Genomic DNA, 14,743 nt, shown 5'->3' with positions numbered 1-14,743 from the left:
GGCGTTCCTTGTCTAAAGCAAGCATCGCTCGTACCATGTTAGAACCTATCTTCATTCCCATATTTCTAAATACCTTGCACCTTACAATGTTGCCATCATTGAAAGTCGCAACAGCATCTTACACACCAAAGTGAAGTGTTTCTATTCCAACAAATACAGTCTTGGGATTCTCGACCATATAACACTATTTACACTTTCATTGGGGTTTTGAGTTTTTCCGTGAATACACTTTTTCAACAGTTCAGGTCTAAGTCTCTGAAAATAGGTTTTATCACCTCCATTATTGCATGAGGCAGACTATGCTTATGAGTGTACACTTCACCAGTTAGCAATCCTTTGTTATATTTACACCAACTGTCTTCTTCTTTGGGACACAAGCTATGTTGGGGATTTTCATCGGTTGAAGAAGTATGAAAAAAAAGAGCCCAAACAGCCTTCTTCATTTCGTCGACACTTTGTGTATTTTGCCTAATAGCCATTCCATAATAGTTCTGTATTTTGTCAATTACACTGTCAGTTAACCTTCCCTTCCCATCCAACCCTTTACCATCACTGAGTTTTTGTTTTTTGTACGAAGCTTTCAGTCGCCGAAGTCTGGTTCCCATTCGCTTCTGTACGTGTCCAATACACTCAAATTTCTGCACTACAACATCATCACCATAGGGCTTCAGTCCTTGAACATGTTTGAAACTTTTAGAATCACCGTCACCAAGGTAATTAACATATCGCACTTTATCACACGCCTCAGAACGCTGGAATATACTGGCAACACCAGCCACTTCCATTCCTCCACTACTGCCACTATAGTTAGCTTTGCAATTATTTTCATGTGTACCTTTATATTTTTGTGGACATCTACAATACTTTGATATTACTGCTACATCTAAAACTTTCCCAGTATACATACTGGTGGCAGATACTACACCATGAAGAGATGTGTGTCCCCGTTTATGCCAGGTACCATCGAACGCTGCAGTCAAATCTCTGTTACCATTATTTTCCATTACTGCCTCTTCCACAGCGTTCTTCATAGATTCTATACAGACATCTTCTACTTTAGACCCTATTAATTTATTATAGGTCGTAAACTTGGTTGGGGGATTTGGAAGATTCATGATGTCACAGAAAATTGCACCTGCAGTAGCACCCTTACCAACTGAACGCAAGGAATAAACAAATCTAATGTTGTGTTCGTAGATTTTGCTACCATTTTCTTCAGTTGCAGTTACTGCAACACTGTTCCAAAAGGTGGTCATGTATGAACACTTATCACATTTCAGTTGTATTTCACTAGCAAGTCCTACGTGCTTTATTATGGAGAGTTCCAGACCAACTTCACTACAATGAATACATCTTACACAGCTTGAAAAAATTCCTTTGAGAACCGACATATCAAATATTTCATTCACATCCGATTCGCCCATAAAACATTCATAGTTTTCACTCATTGAACCAAGCTTCTTCTGTGAAGTATTTTCTTTCCCACTTTGACTGCTATGGGCAGGTGTACTTGAGAGGTTAGGTTCACTCACTTGGTTATCGTCTTTATTGTTTACAGTAATAACACATACCTTTGGCTTTCCAACATTTCTCCTTTTCTTAAAAGCCTTCAGACGATTTCTAATAACTTTACTTTTACTCATTATTATACTTCAACAAAACAGAGACTCAAGAAACAGAATTAATTACGAATATTTTCGAGATAACGACAGAGTAAATAAACATGAAACAATCGACAATCTCACCAGCGATATATATTGAACCATCACAGGTTAGCCACAACACATACTTTATCTCACATCACTAAAATGTACCTGATGAACACAGACGTTAATAATAACACCATTTGACAGCAGTTTAACAGCGCCACAGTGGGTCACGCCCATGTAGAACACATTAAAAAAAAAATTAAAAATAGTTGTAGTCTTCGGAATTGAATAAATTATATATCTATTAAAAGGTAATAGTCTGCAGATTCAGAAAACGCAAAAAAGTAAAAATTGAACTTTTCATGATTTTGAGCCTTTCCGGAGCCCCTTAATACCTGCATGATGGAGAATTTTGCCCAGACGTTCAGTAAGCCCTTGTATTTATGGTAGCAGGACGGTGTTCTGTGCTTCGTTCTGCATTTTCCTCTTGCCCTCCTCCTTCGGCGCCATGATTTTGTATATCATCCTCATGCCGAAGCCATTAGCTCCAAAAATGGACCTGAGGTTCTGTAGTTCAGCTTTCTGCGGGCACAGTTCTGCGGTGGTAAGGGTAACGGGCACATTATAGTATGGGAGTGAAATGGGGCAGCAACTGGAAACGTGCTGCAACAGTCGACTCTCGAGGCCAAAACACACACAATTTCAGAGTTGAAATCGTGGCGCTATATGGACCAAATACAACGTCGTTTCCAGCTGTAGAGAAATGATATCAACAATATGACCACGGGCGCACAGACCTCGCTGATCGGGAGGGAAGATCATCGACCTCGACCACAGAAGACAATGTCCAGGTAACCTTTACGGCAGGCTGGAGGAACATCTAGGGGGAAAGAGATTTTCTGGTGATGAGGACCATGTAGGGGATTTCTGTCATCGAGCAATCGACCCGATATTTGGTTACAGAGAGTTGATGACTATGTTAAAAACCACTGTCATGTATCTGTGTCATTGTGATGTGTAGTGCAGTATTCAATAAAAGCTACTTTCTTTAAAGTCAGTACCGCCATTAGAAAGTTTTCTTTTTTTTTTTTTATTTGCAGTGTTATATTTACACGATCATGATTTCGGCTTTAAGTTGCCATTATCAAGTGTTTTAATGTTATACAGTGCCTAAGATGGCATACTGTCGTATTTAAAATATACTATTAGACACATTGCCTAAGGGTGAATATTTCTGGTAAAAGCCTAGTGCTTTGTTTTATCACTGAGTATATCATCTCCATTTTTAGTTAATGTGATGATTTTTATGTGACAAAAATGTAATGCTTTAAAACGTAAACACTGTCATTTTTGCATCTTCTGTACAAATAATATCTGTGTAAGTTGCACAACGTGTTTATCTGTGTTTGCGACATTCATCTGTCACCAGAAGATGACCTGAGAAGCTGAAAGCCGGTTAGTGACCAAATAAATACCGTATAATTTTGCAGAACGTTACTGAAGTGTTTTCCTTTTTCATATAAAAGTTTTCACTTATTCGTCATACTCCAAATTTAATTTACAAGTATAAAATCGAAGTGCCATGATTACAGTCATAGTTCATGAAACAAGCCAGAACTAAAGACTCGAAGATATTAGATTTTATTCGCAGTTGCTGAAAAGACGATCGTTCTGATTTCACTCCCATTCCTGCCCAGACGTGATGCAACGGCCGCGCAGTTTTTTTCCTATCGACATCCACTGTCCAGCGTTCTCTTGCCGGAAGAGTGGGCCGGTAAGAAAAGCTAATACCATTCAGTTCGCGTCAGTGCAAAGATATATGCAAATATATAGTTGTAGAGTAGCTGTAGGGAACTAAACCGTCATTCTTCGTGACGTAGAAGGAGAGAAATATGTCGAGCCCCATATTTAATGGCGGTGTTTTACGAGGTTCTAGTCCCGATCAGGCACAAATTTACATTGTCCTCTATCCATTATATAGCTGAAGGTTGTATATATTCGTAACAGCGAATGCATTTCATGTACCTTGTTTGGTACATTTTATCGATGCTTCTTAATTATCCCTTAAGAGAATCATACCTTCGCATCCATCTACGTACAAGGGCTGGTGGAGATCCACACATCTTGCTACTTAAAGTCAAGCTCTGTAGTGAGGTCGTACAATGCTCCACTGTGACGTAAGGGCGAGACAGATTAAGTAACGTAACATATTACCTACTCCGTAAAAACGAATGAAAGTGCGACAGCATGTTGCCATTCGTACATATGAAGTTGGACGTCACATAGCCCGACGTCAGCGTGACTATAGCGTCTAATGGGGCTGACACCACAACTCATGGTAGTTACAGGAACAGGACAGGACAGTGTGCGTCAATCGACGAGTAGTGACGGTGCGCTCTGGTGGGCTCCTTCATTACGATGTATCCCAGCTTAACTTCAGACGGTGAAGAATCATCGGGAAACTGGAAATGGAAGTGTGTCGAGTGCAGCTCTGAAGTTTGGTATTCCTCACAGCATTGTTTCACGTGCATGGGGAGCGTTCTGAGCGACAGCCACCGCTGCCGAATGAGAAAAATTGGTCGACGACGGTAGCAGATGACCTCTACACTGTGCAACGGGCAGGAAAGGACCCACTTCAAACAGTGGGTGCAATTGCAATCACATTTAACAGGACTGCAAGTCACACAATCTCACGCTCCACAATAGCAATGCGATTGCATGGGGGTGGTCTCTTTGCCAGACGAACAGTGCTCTGCGTTCCGTAGACACCCACACATCTGCGATCGTGACAAGGGCATAGGAACTGGGCAAACGACGAGTGAGATCGCCTGCTCTTCTCGGATGAGAGCAGATTAAGTCTGGTGGTTCTGGACGTAACCACATGTGGCGAGAAATAGGATCACGGATTGAACCCAGGAACATTGTCAAACAGGATCGTTTGATGGTCCAGATGTGTGGGGTGGCACAATGTGGCCTGGAAATACTGACCTCCAAATCTTGGAACACGATACACTTATTGGTCGAGGTTACTGTGACGCTGTACTCCTTTCCCAAGTACGTCTTTTCACGGTCCATTCGGCCCTCATTTCATTTCTGCAGATGGCAGTGCGCGAACGCATCAAATAGCACTGCTGGTGGAGCTCTTGGAACGAAGAGAATATTCGTTGATTGGACTGGCCTGCGCGTTCACCCATCTTATATCCCATCGAGTACTTGTCAGATGCCGGCCGGAGTGACCGAGCGGTTCTAGGCGCTACAGTCTGGATCTGCGCGACCGCTACGGTCGCAGTTTCGAATCCTGCCTCGCACATCGTTATGTGTGATGTCCTTAGGTTAGTTAGGTTTAAGTAGTTCTAAGTCCTAGGGGACTGATGACCTCAGATGTTAAGTCCCATAGTGCTCAGAGCCATTTGAACCATTTGAACTTGTCAGATGCGTTGGGAGACTTACTACTGTACGTACACATGCACCAGTACTATCCAGCAGTTGTCAGCCACCTGGTGGAAGAATTGAACGTCCTACACTAGATATCCTTACCAAATATGTGGTCAGCCTGGGAGCATGTTGAAGAGCATGCACTGCCGTCACTGGTGATCATAAACCTTATTAAGAACCATGTCCCGCCATTAATAATGACCAGGTGACCACTAAAAACGCGTTGACATCTGTGTATTTACTGCATTTGAAGAAAACTGTCATTTCCGTTCGTCTCATTGCGTATTTCTATCAGTTACCATCATTACTGTACTGTATTGTAGAAGTTATTTGTATGTATGGTCCAAGTTCCCTCGAGCTGTGTCAGTTGGCAGTAAGACATCATGTCAAAGTTACGTCCGTTCTCAAGTTCTCATCACCAGTGTACCCCTAAGCAACAATTTACTCGCTGGCTTTGCAGTATTGTAACACATACTCAAGACGCTTGTGGACAAATTTGCTACTGCGTGCGAGCTCTTCGTTATGTCTGAATACAAAGAAGATTATGGTACTAAGATACACTAATATACTTCCCGTGAGATTGAATGGCCTCCTGTTGAATGTCGTCGACAAATTCTGCTACCTCGGCTCGCTATTGTCAGAGGATCTCTCTCTGTACGATAAAGTAAAGGCGATAATTAACAAACTGACGAATACTTTCGGAAATCTCCGTACAAGAAACTGGGGCAATAAACACCTTACACTGCCCACAAAAGTTCTCGTCTATCAACACCCTGTTGTATGGCGTCGAGTAGTGGACATATATCAAAATAAGAAAGAAAGCTCGGTAGCTTTCACCCGAGCGGGATGGCGCATTGGTTAGCACACGGGACTCGCATTCGAGAGGACGACGGTTCAGATTACCGCCCGTCCATCCATATTTCTCTAAATCAGAAAGAAGGTCAGCGTTGGCCGTAATATTGTTGGTTTATTGACAGCAAAATCGATTTTCAATCACATAGTGATCATCTTCTGTGCTGTAGTGTGCAAATTAATCTCATATGCACTGGTGTCAAGTTATTATCAGTAACAAAAGCTATGAAACGATCACAATAGCTCTCTAAATCGCTCCCGTGAAATATCGAGGCGGTTCCTTTGGACAAAGCACCACCGATTTCTTTTCCCACCCATTGGTAATCCGAGCATGTGCTGCATCTTTAATTAACGTGCTGTTGACAGGACATTAAACTCTGATCTTCCTACCTTCCTTCCTTCAATACCTTTTATCTGCGGTGCTTACGAAACATTCTAGGCAAAACATGGAGGGACCACGTGACAAATGAGATGGTCCTCAATGCTACGAAGCTACCGAGTGCCACCGCCACTTGAGGTGCTAGGACACTCCCGTCTTCCCCGACGCACTCTACTTGTGAGGTATCACTTGCCAAGATACTCCCTGGAAGGCCTGCACTGTGCTTTAAAGATTACTCCTAGTGCCATATGAACACTTTTAATATAGAGTGCAACAAATGGGAAGAGGTGGCCAAAGACTGACGTGAATGGAGGGAACCCTTCAAGGACGACACCAAGTTCCACGTCGGCGCCTTGCTCAACAACTTCCCCTCAAAAGAGTTTGTAGTCACGCGCCTCCGACGAATCCCTATTTCGAGGTGATGTACAGTTGCCGTACCTGTGGGCGCAAAATAACCTCTCGCATTGGACTCTTGAGTCACCAACGAAAATACTTGCGTGATGCTACTTGAATCCTCTGGTTGAAAGTATAGGCCACTGATTGACGACTGTCATGTCTTCTTTTTCTATTATCAACTATCTACCAACAAAAATGTAGCACGATATTGTGGTAGACTGCATCTTTTCATGGTGACTTGGTACGGCTTTCAATTGTTTTGTTGATCACTTGTTGGGTAAATATCCACTCAGCCATATTTCATTTAAGAAATTCGTATTACATTAACGCTTTCAAGATTATAGAAGCCCATCTTCAGACGTCCATCTAGTTGACTGATCGAAATCTGCGTACGTCGTACAAACCAAACCAATTAGGTAGACAGTGAAACTATAGGCACAAATATAGAATTCTTAATACCGCAGACATTGGTCGTATACATCACCCTTAAAGATAAGACACTTGTAAAATCTCTAGAAGCCTTTTTGATTTGCACTACTTATTCAGGTTTAGAGTACCACAACAAATTATAAACGTCTGAAGATGGGGTTGTGCAACCCTAAAACTGTAATGTAATATTAATATCTTACATAAAAGACAACTGAAAAGAAATTTACTGGTACTGTGTTAACAGTATCATGTAACGAGACGTAAAATATTATTTCTTACAGTGAGCGTTCGTTTCAGAATTCAGCTTTATGAACCGACGCGGAGAAAGATTATTTCTCTATGTATCGCTAAGTTAGAAAGGCTGGTATTGTTAATTTTCCATTGGTGTTATCGTTGCGTAATTGAGCTCACAAGTAAAAGCTATAGTCGCACTTGATTGACGACGATCTGTCACATCTAGCAGATAACGGTGACCCGTAATTGTTGTGTTTCGCAACGGAGAAATATTTTTCAAAGTGTTGTATAGGTGACAGAGAAAAGATGCCGTCATTAGGGGAAAGCCTTTGATGAGTGTCTTCGCTTAAACAATCTTTTAGCTGAAACTTAGATAACATTACGCTACAGCCAGGAAAGTTCATTATTCTTTCACACTTTCAGGCGTTTAAAGTAACGAAAGTTAATACACTATGTGATAAAAAGTATCCGAACACCCCGAAAAACATACGTTTTCCATATTAGATGCATTGTGCTGCCACCTACTGCCAGGTACTCCACATCAGCAACCTCAGAAGTCATTAGATATCGTGAGAGAGTAGAATGGGGCGCTCCGCCGAACTCACGGACTTCGAACGTGGTCATGTGATTGGGTGTCACTTGTGTCATACATCTGCACGTGAGATTTCCACACTCCTAGACATCCCTACGTCCACCGTTTCCGATGTGATAGTGAAGTGGAAACGTGAAAGGACAGGTACAGCACTAAAGCCTACAGGCCGTCCTCGTCTGTTGACTGACAGAGATCGCCGATAGTTGAAGAGGGTCGTAATGTGTAATAGGCAGACATCTATCCAGATCATTACACAGGAATTACAAACTGCATCAGGATCCACTGCAAGTACTATGACAGTTAGGCGGGAGGTGAGAAAACTTGGATTTCATGGTCGAGCGGCTGCTCACAAGCCACACATTACGCCGTTAAACGCCAAACGACGCCTCGCCTAGTGTAAGGACAGTAAACAGTGCAAAAAAGTTGTGTGGAGTGGCGATCCGATGGAAGGGTGTGGGTAGGGCGAATGCCCGCTGAACGTCATCTGCCAGCGTGTGTAGTGCCAACAGTAAAATTCGGAAGCGGTGGTGTTACGGTGTGGTCGTGTTTTTCATGGAGGGGGCTTGTTGTTTTGCGTGGCACTACCACAGCACAAGCCTACACCGATGTTTTAAGCACCTTCTTGCTTCTTACTGTTGAAAAGCAATTCGGGGATGGCGAATGCATTTTTCAAAACGATCGATCACCTGTTCATAATGCACGGCCTGTGGCGGAGTGGTTACACGACAATAACATCCCTGTAATGGACTGGCCTGTACCGAGTCCTGACCTGAATCCTATAGAACACCTTTGGGATGTTTTGGAACGCCGACTTCGTGCCAGGCCTCACCGACCGACAGCGATACCTCTCCTCAGTGCAGCACTCGGTGAAGAATGGGCTGCCATTCCCCTAGAAAGCTTCCAGCACCTGATTGAACGTATGCCTGCGAGAGTGGAAGTTGTCATCAACGCTAAGGGTGGGCCAACACCATATTGAATTCCAGCATTACCGATGGAGGGCGCCACGAACTTGTAAGTCATTTTCAGCCAGGGGTCCGGATACTTTTGATCAAATAGTCTATAAAAATAAGCGGCATGACGAAAAAGTGAAACACCCCGAAGACACATATGGATGGTAATGTACATGGTACGTCTCACACCATCGGCAAGTATGCAGACGATTAGAGCTGCATATCCCTGTGACGGATATAACGACCACCGGAGTGCATTAGTCATGTTGGCGTTTATTGTTAACGCCAGGCCTGGTAGGGTACAAAAGAGCATGCACAGCGTCCGATGTTGAGTGATCACTGCGACTGAGACGGAAATGCCGTGTACTCATGCGAGACAACGTTATCAGCACCTGACTGAGGTTGAAAGGGTCTTCATTGTGGGTCTGCATTTGTCTGTCTGATCAAATGGCGCAATATTCAGATTTGTGGAGGATTCGGATGTGACAGTGTCCCGATGTTAGACTGCATGGGTAACTGAGACAGGCATACTCGTCAAATTTTCGGTCGACCATGTCTGACCGCCACAAAGGAGGATCACCATACTGTGCACCGAGAACATAGTATCCCCTTCACATCTGGGAATGGATTCCCTTCAATATTCTGTGTCATACCGCACCATTCGCCAGAGACTAGCAGCAGCCTTACTGGGGAATTACCGCCACGTGCGTAGGCTGCTGTAACAACACAACACAAACGTTTGTGATAATGACGCGAAGCGTGGGCTGCTGAAGAATGACGTCGTACTGTGTTCAGAAATGAGTCTCGGTTCTGCACTAGACCAGCTGACCATCGCCGGCGAATGTTGTGGCGACCTGAGAAGAGGTCTCTTTTTTTTCAGTGTTTTGGTGAGGCACAGCGGTGTTACTCCTGACGTTGCGGTTGTAACCGCTCTTTGGAGAGTGGTTATACAGAAACGAGTATTAGACTAAATTCTGTAATACGAAATGACCTAAGAGCCAAAAAAACGGTAGTAGTATTTCGAAGTAATATTTAGTTAAAATTTTACAAATAGTATATATTCGAAATAGAGTAACGCAAAGTAGTACAAAGGGAATCCAAGGAGGACATAACAGAGCTGCGTTTTGTTTTGAATGTAATATATAGACCAATGCGCAGTTTTGTTAGGACTCTTACGTTTTTGTTTTCATCGGTGGCGAGTGTGTTCGCAGTTCTTCCGTGGTAGTCCGAATTTTGGGATTAGAAGCCTAATTAAATTGCATTCTTAGAACTGGGTTAGACATTGGAGTGGTGGAGAATAGATTATTTTGGGATAAATTCAGAGACAGGGTCAATTAGAGGTGATTGGGTGTACGAACATTGATATTCAAGTGAGTGGTGATTGATCGTGTTAAACGAAACGCTACGATCGTATACTTACTGTTGTGAAAAGAGTTATTGACAATACGGAAACTTTTATGGTGAATTAGGACTTTATTCGCTGTATGCGAATTATTAAAGAGTATTGGGACCGAAAATAGTTTAGACCTTGTCACACTAGTATCTTTGCCGCTCGCTGTCAAGGTGATTCCGCTAATAAACGAGACGTGAAAAATAGTGCCCGTTAGAAGACTAAACTTGTGTTGAATAGACATTGAAAGGACTCGAACTCATAATTAATATCGTGTCGTGATAACTGAGAGGCTTAGACATTGTAAGGCCCAGAGACATATTTATAGCCGGCCGGAGTGGCCGAGCGGTTCTAGGCGTAGTGATATGTTTACAGTCGCGACGACGGTGGGTTTACGGGCATATGGTGTGGGGGACCACGGCTGGTAGTGACTGAAGGAACTCTGTAGGTACAACGGTACGTTACGGACATTCTGCGTCCTCATGTTGTTGACTCTCAGGTGACAACGTGGTGATGCCACTTTTCAACAGGACAATGTTCATCCACACATGGCACGTGTCTCTATGTATTGTGTATGTGAAGTTTAGGCATCCCCGTCGATCCGACGTCATCTTCGTCCCAGTGCCTGTATCGACAGCTGCGGGCCACCTTGCCTGAGGAAACGATACAACGGTTTTACGACATCTTTCACGTCTGAATCAGTGCAAGTATGCATGCAGCCCAGAAAGGATCCAGCGTTGTACTGAAAAGCGGCTCACACTGCCAAGTTCCTTGTAAATATGACTCGGTTTTCCAATCACGATATTACATACACTGTCAGTCAGTGAATTTTAACTTCATTTCCTCCCCCACTTTGTGTGCTTCACTGTGTACCGCAATAGATGTTCCTATAGGCAAGACAGCAACTGACATCCTTAATCATCGAGTTTGGCCATTTGCTCGGTCCATTAGCTACATTGGGCGTCTATGATCGCATTAAACACGTACCTCCAAACACCCAGAACTGAGTGAATATTTCCACACATTACTGAAATTGGCGATGATATGGATCAACACACACATGCTTCTGCGACAGGTTCCAAACAGAGGCGGTTTGATGTTGCTCTCGTTCGATAGGTGAAAAGTAAGTCAGATTCAAAGGCGTCTCAAAAGTGAACACTTTGAGGAGAGGAACTAATGACCAGAAACGAATAGCTATTTATTGACATAAACAACTTACACATTAAAATAACAACTTGTGCTAAGAGCATAAGTTCTTACTTTAACGTAAGTTGTTTACGTCAATACGAGCTCAACGCGTGCTTTACAACGATGCACAAAGCTTTACGACATTCTCTCAGATATTATTCTTGTTTGTTTTAGAAAGCTGAAAACAGTTAGGACCTCACGAATCAGTTGCCCCTCAGTTTCTGCTAGGGTTTGGTTTAACCTGACAGGTAAAAATCCGTAGGAGTGGAATCTGGCGATGGGACACCACTTCTGTTTCAAGTCTCACTATAAGGTATCCGTTATTCAATACCGAAGTACGATACCCCACAACCAAGTAGTGAAACAAATGGCAAAATTAGTGATGTACATGCAGGTTGTTCCCCTTACTGCCAGGTTCACAAATAACCTTTATTATCTTACCATTAGATGTCGCTTGCAGCACACAAATGTGTGGGAAATAAAATACGAGTGTATAATGGCAGTTTTTCTCTGTGCCGAAGGTGTGTAAAAAGTCTTTATGTACACCTCTGACTACTTGTCTATTCTGAAGCTGCCATACCTCCTATCATTAGTTTCATTACCAATAGTTTGAAGATTCCCAAGGGAGAGAAATAAGCTAACAGTGCAAAAGCATGAAATAAAGTGCTTACTTCAAAAATAAAAACAGTTTATGCAGGACAACGACTTTTCTCAATAAATTCTACGAAATCGCAACAAAACTGTATGTGTTTTCATTCCTATAACTTGTTTTAGCATGCAATGTATTTAAAAAAAACGGCCTATTTAGTTAACAATGTGATGCATCATCAACTAAAATAAATATGACATAGTAAATGTAAAAAAAGTACCATATATGAAATGAATGTCTGCTGGTTACTATATGGAGTAATGTTCTCTCTCCAAGAACGTGGCATGAACTGTAAACAGATAGGACACCAAAGTCCATATGGCATTCTTCTGACTCTTACGAAACTTAACCAGCTTACAAACACATGTCTCACACGCTGTGGTGTCACCGCTAGACACCACACTTGCTAGGTGGTAGCTTAAATCGGCCGCGGTCCATTAGTACATGTCGGACCCGCGTGTCGCCACTGTCAGGATCGCAGACCGAGCGCCACCACAAGGCAGGTCTCGAGAGACGTACTAGCACTCGCCCCAGTTGTACGAACGACATTGCTAGCGACTACACTGACGAAGCCTTTCTCTCATTTGCCGAGAGACAGTTAGAATAGCCTTCAGCTAAGTTAATGGCTACGACCTAGCAAGGCGCCATTAACCATTTGTACCATTGCATGTATCTCAAGATAGTCTCACTTGTATCATCAAGAATGCTGTATACCAAAGGACGATATAAAAGTTAAGTGTTCTAGTAGCTACGTTCTTTTCTTTATCACATTCATTACGAATCCTGTTCCAGACTTCGCGCCAGTCGGCGTGTGTGTACGTGTGCCCTTTCGGCTACCCGTCACTGTGGACTGGCTGCCTTAACAGTCCACTACACACGCAATGCCTATTCGAGACCTCGTACGTCCACAAATATCCATTTCCAACCATTAGTTCTTTATCTCAGAGTTCCTACATATACTAACGGTAAAAATCGCAACACCATAGAGAATTTGTGCAACATAAACGAAATAAGGCAAGTGTGTTTCTGCATCTGAAAGATGATGTCTATTCAAATTTCGAGGCAATCGCATAATAATGACGCTAGTAACGACAGTAAGAGGATGCAAATCAAGTTCCCTTCAAATACACTCTGTAATGATCATGAGCGTTAGTTGTTTTTGAGAGTGGTCGTGGTGAGTTGATGCTGCAATAGACTGCCTTTAGGCGACAAAGATGTCATTATGAACACCAGCTTGAAGAGATCATGTAATAGGACTACGACAAGCTGCGTGTTCCTTCTGCGATATTGCAGGAAGACTTGACAGAAATGTAGCAACTGTACATGATTGCTGGCAGCGATGGTCACGAGGATGTACGATCAGAAGAAGACGGGGCTCCGGGCGGCCACGTGGCACAACCGAGAGAAAAGATGTTCGTGTTCATGGCTATGGTGTAATGTACTTCATCTGCAGCAGCAATTTGACCAGCAGTTGGCAAGCCAGTGACACAACGAACTGTTACACATCGGTTACTTCAAGGAAAGCTCCGAGACAGACGCCCTGAAGCGTGCATTCTACTGACCCAAAACCACTGCCGTTTGAGACTTCAATGGTGTCAAGCGAGAGGTCATTAGAGGGCAGGGTGGAGGCTTGTTGTGTTTTCTGATGAAATCTGGTTCTGCCGCGACGCCAATAATGGTCATCTGTTGGCTGGAAGGAGGCCAGCTGAGGCCCTGCTACCAGCTTTTCTGCGTGCTAAACAAACTGGGTCTACAACTGGATATATGGTCTGGGGTGCGATTTCGTATGGCAGCAGGAGCACGTTCGTGGTTATCCCACACACCCTGACTACAAAATTATATGACAGTCTGGTGTTTCGTCCTGTTGTGATGCCATTCATGAACAGCATTAGAGAAGGGGGTGTTTTCCAACAGGATAACGCTCACCCACACACCGCTGTTGTAACCCAACATGCTCTGCAGAGTCTCGAGATGCCTTGGCCTGCTTGATCACCGGAACTGTCTCCAATCGGGGAAACATGGGACATCATCGGATGACAACTCCAGCGTCATCCTCAACTGGCATTATCCATCCCTGTACTGACCGAGCAAGTGCGACAGGCATGGAACTCCATCCCAAAAACTGACATCCGACACCTGCACATCACAATGCTTGCACGTTTGCACGCTTGTATTCAACGAGCTGGCGGTTACACATTTGCATTTCACATTTGCAGTGACCATCCAGGCCGCCATGCGCTGTTGCCATTTTTCGGGGTGCACTCAGCCTCGTGATGCCAATTGAGGAGCTACTCGACCGAATAGTAGCGGCTCCAGTCACAGAAAACCATCATAACGACCGGGAGAGCAGTGTGCTGACCACACGCCCCTCCTATCCGTATTCTCAACTGAGGATGACACGGCGGTCGGATGGTCCCAATGGGCCACTTGTGGCCTGAAGACGGTGTGAACAATTTCACATTTGCAGTGGCTTAACTCGCGCTTACATCAAGTTAATCACTTAAATATGTTATATAGACAAATCTATTCCCGAAATTTCATTATCCTTTATTAATTATTTTTTGGTGTCGCGATTTTTTCAGTCAGTTAATTTGGAACAG

This window comes from Schistocerca nitens, chromosome 7 (assembly GCF_023898315.1).
Source record: "Schistocerca nitens isolate TAMUIC-IGC-003100 chromosome 7, iqSchNite1.1, whole genome shotgun sequence".
NCBI lineage: Eukaryota > Metazoa > Arthropoda > Insecta > Orthoptera > Acrididae > Schistocerca > Schistocerca nitens.
This window is presented reverse-complemented; position numbering follows the sequence as displayed.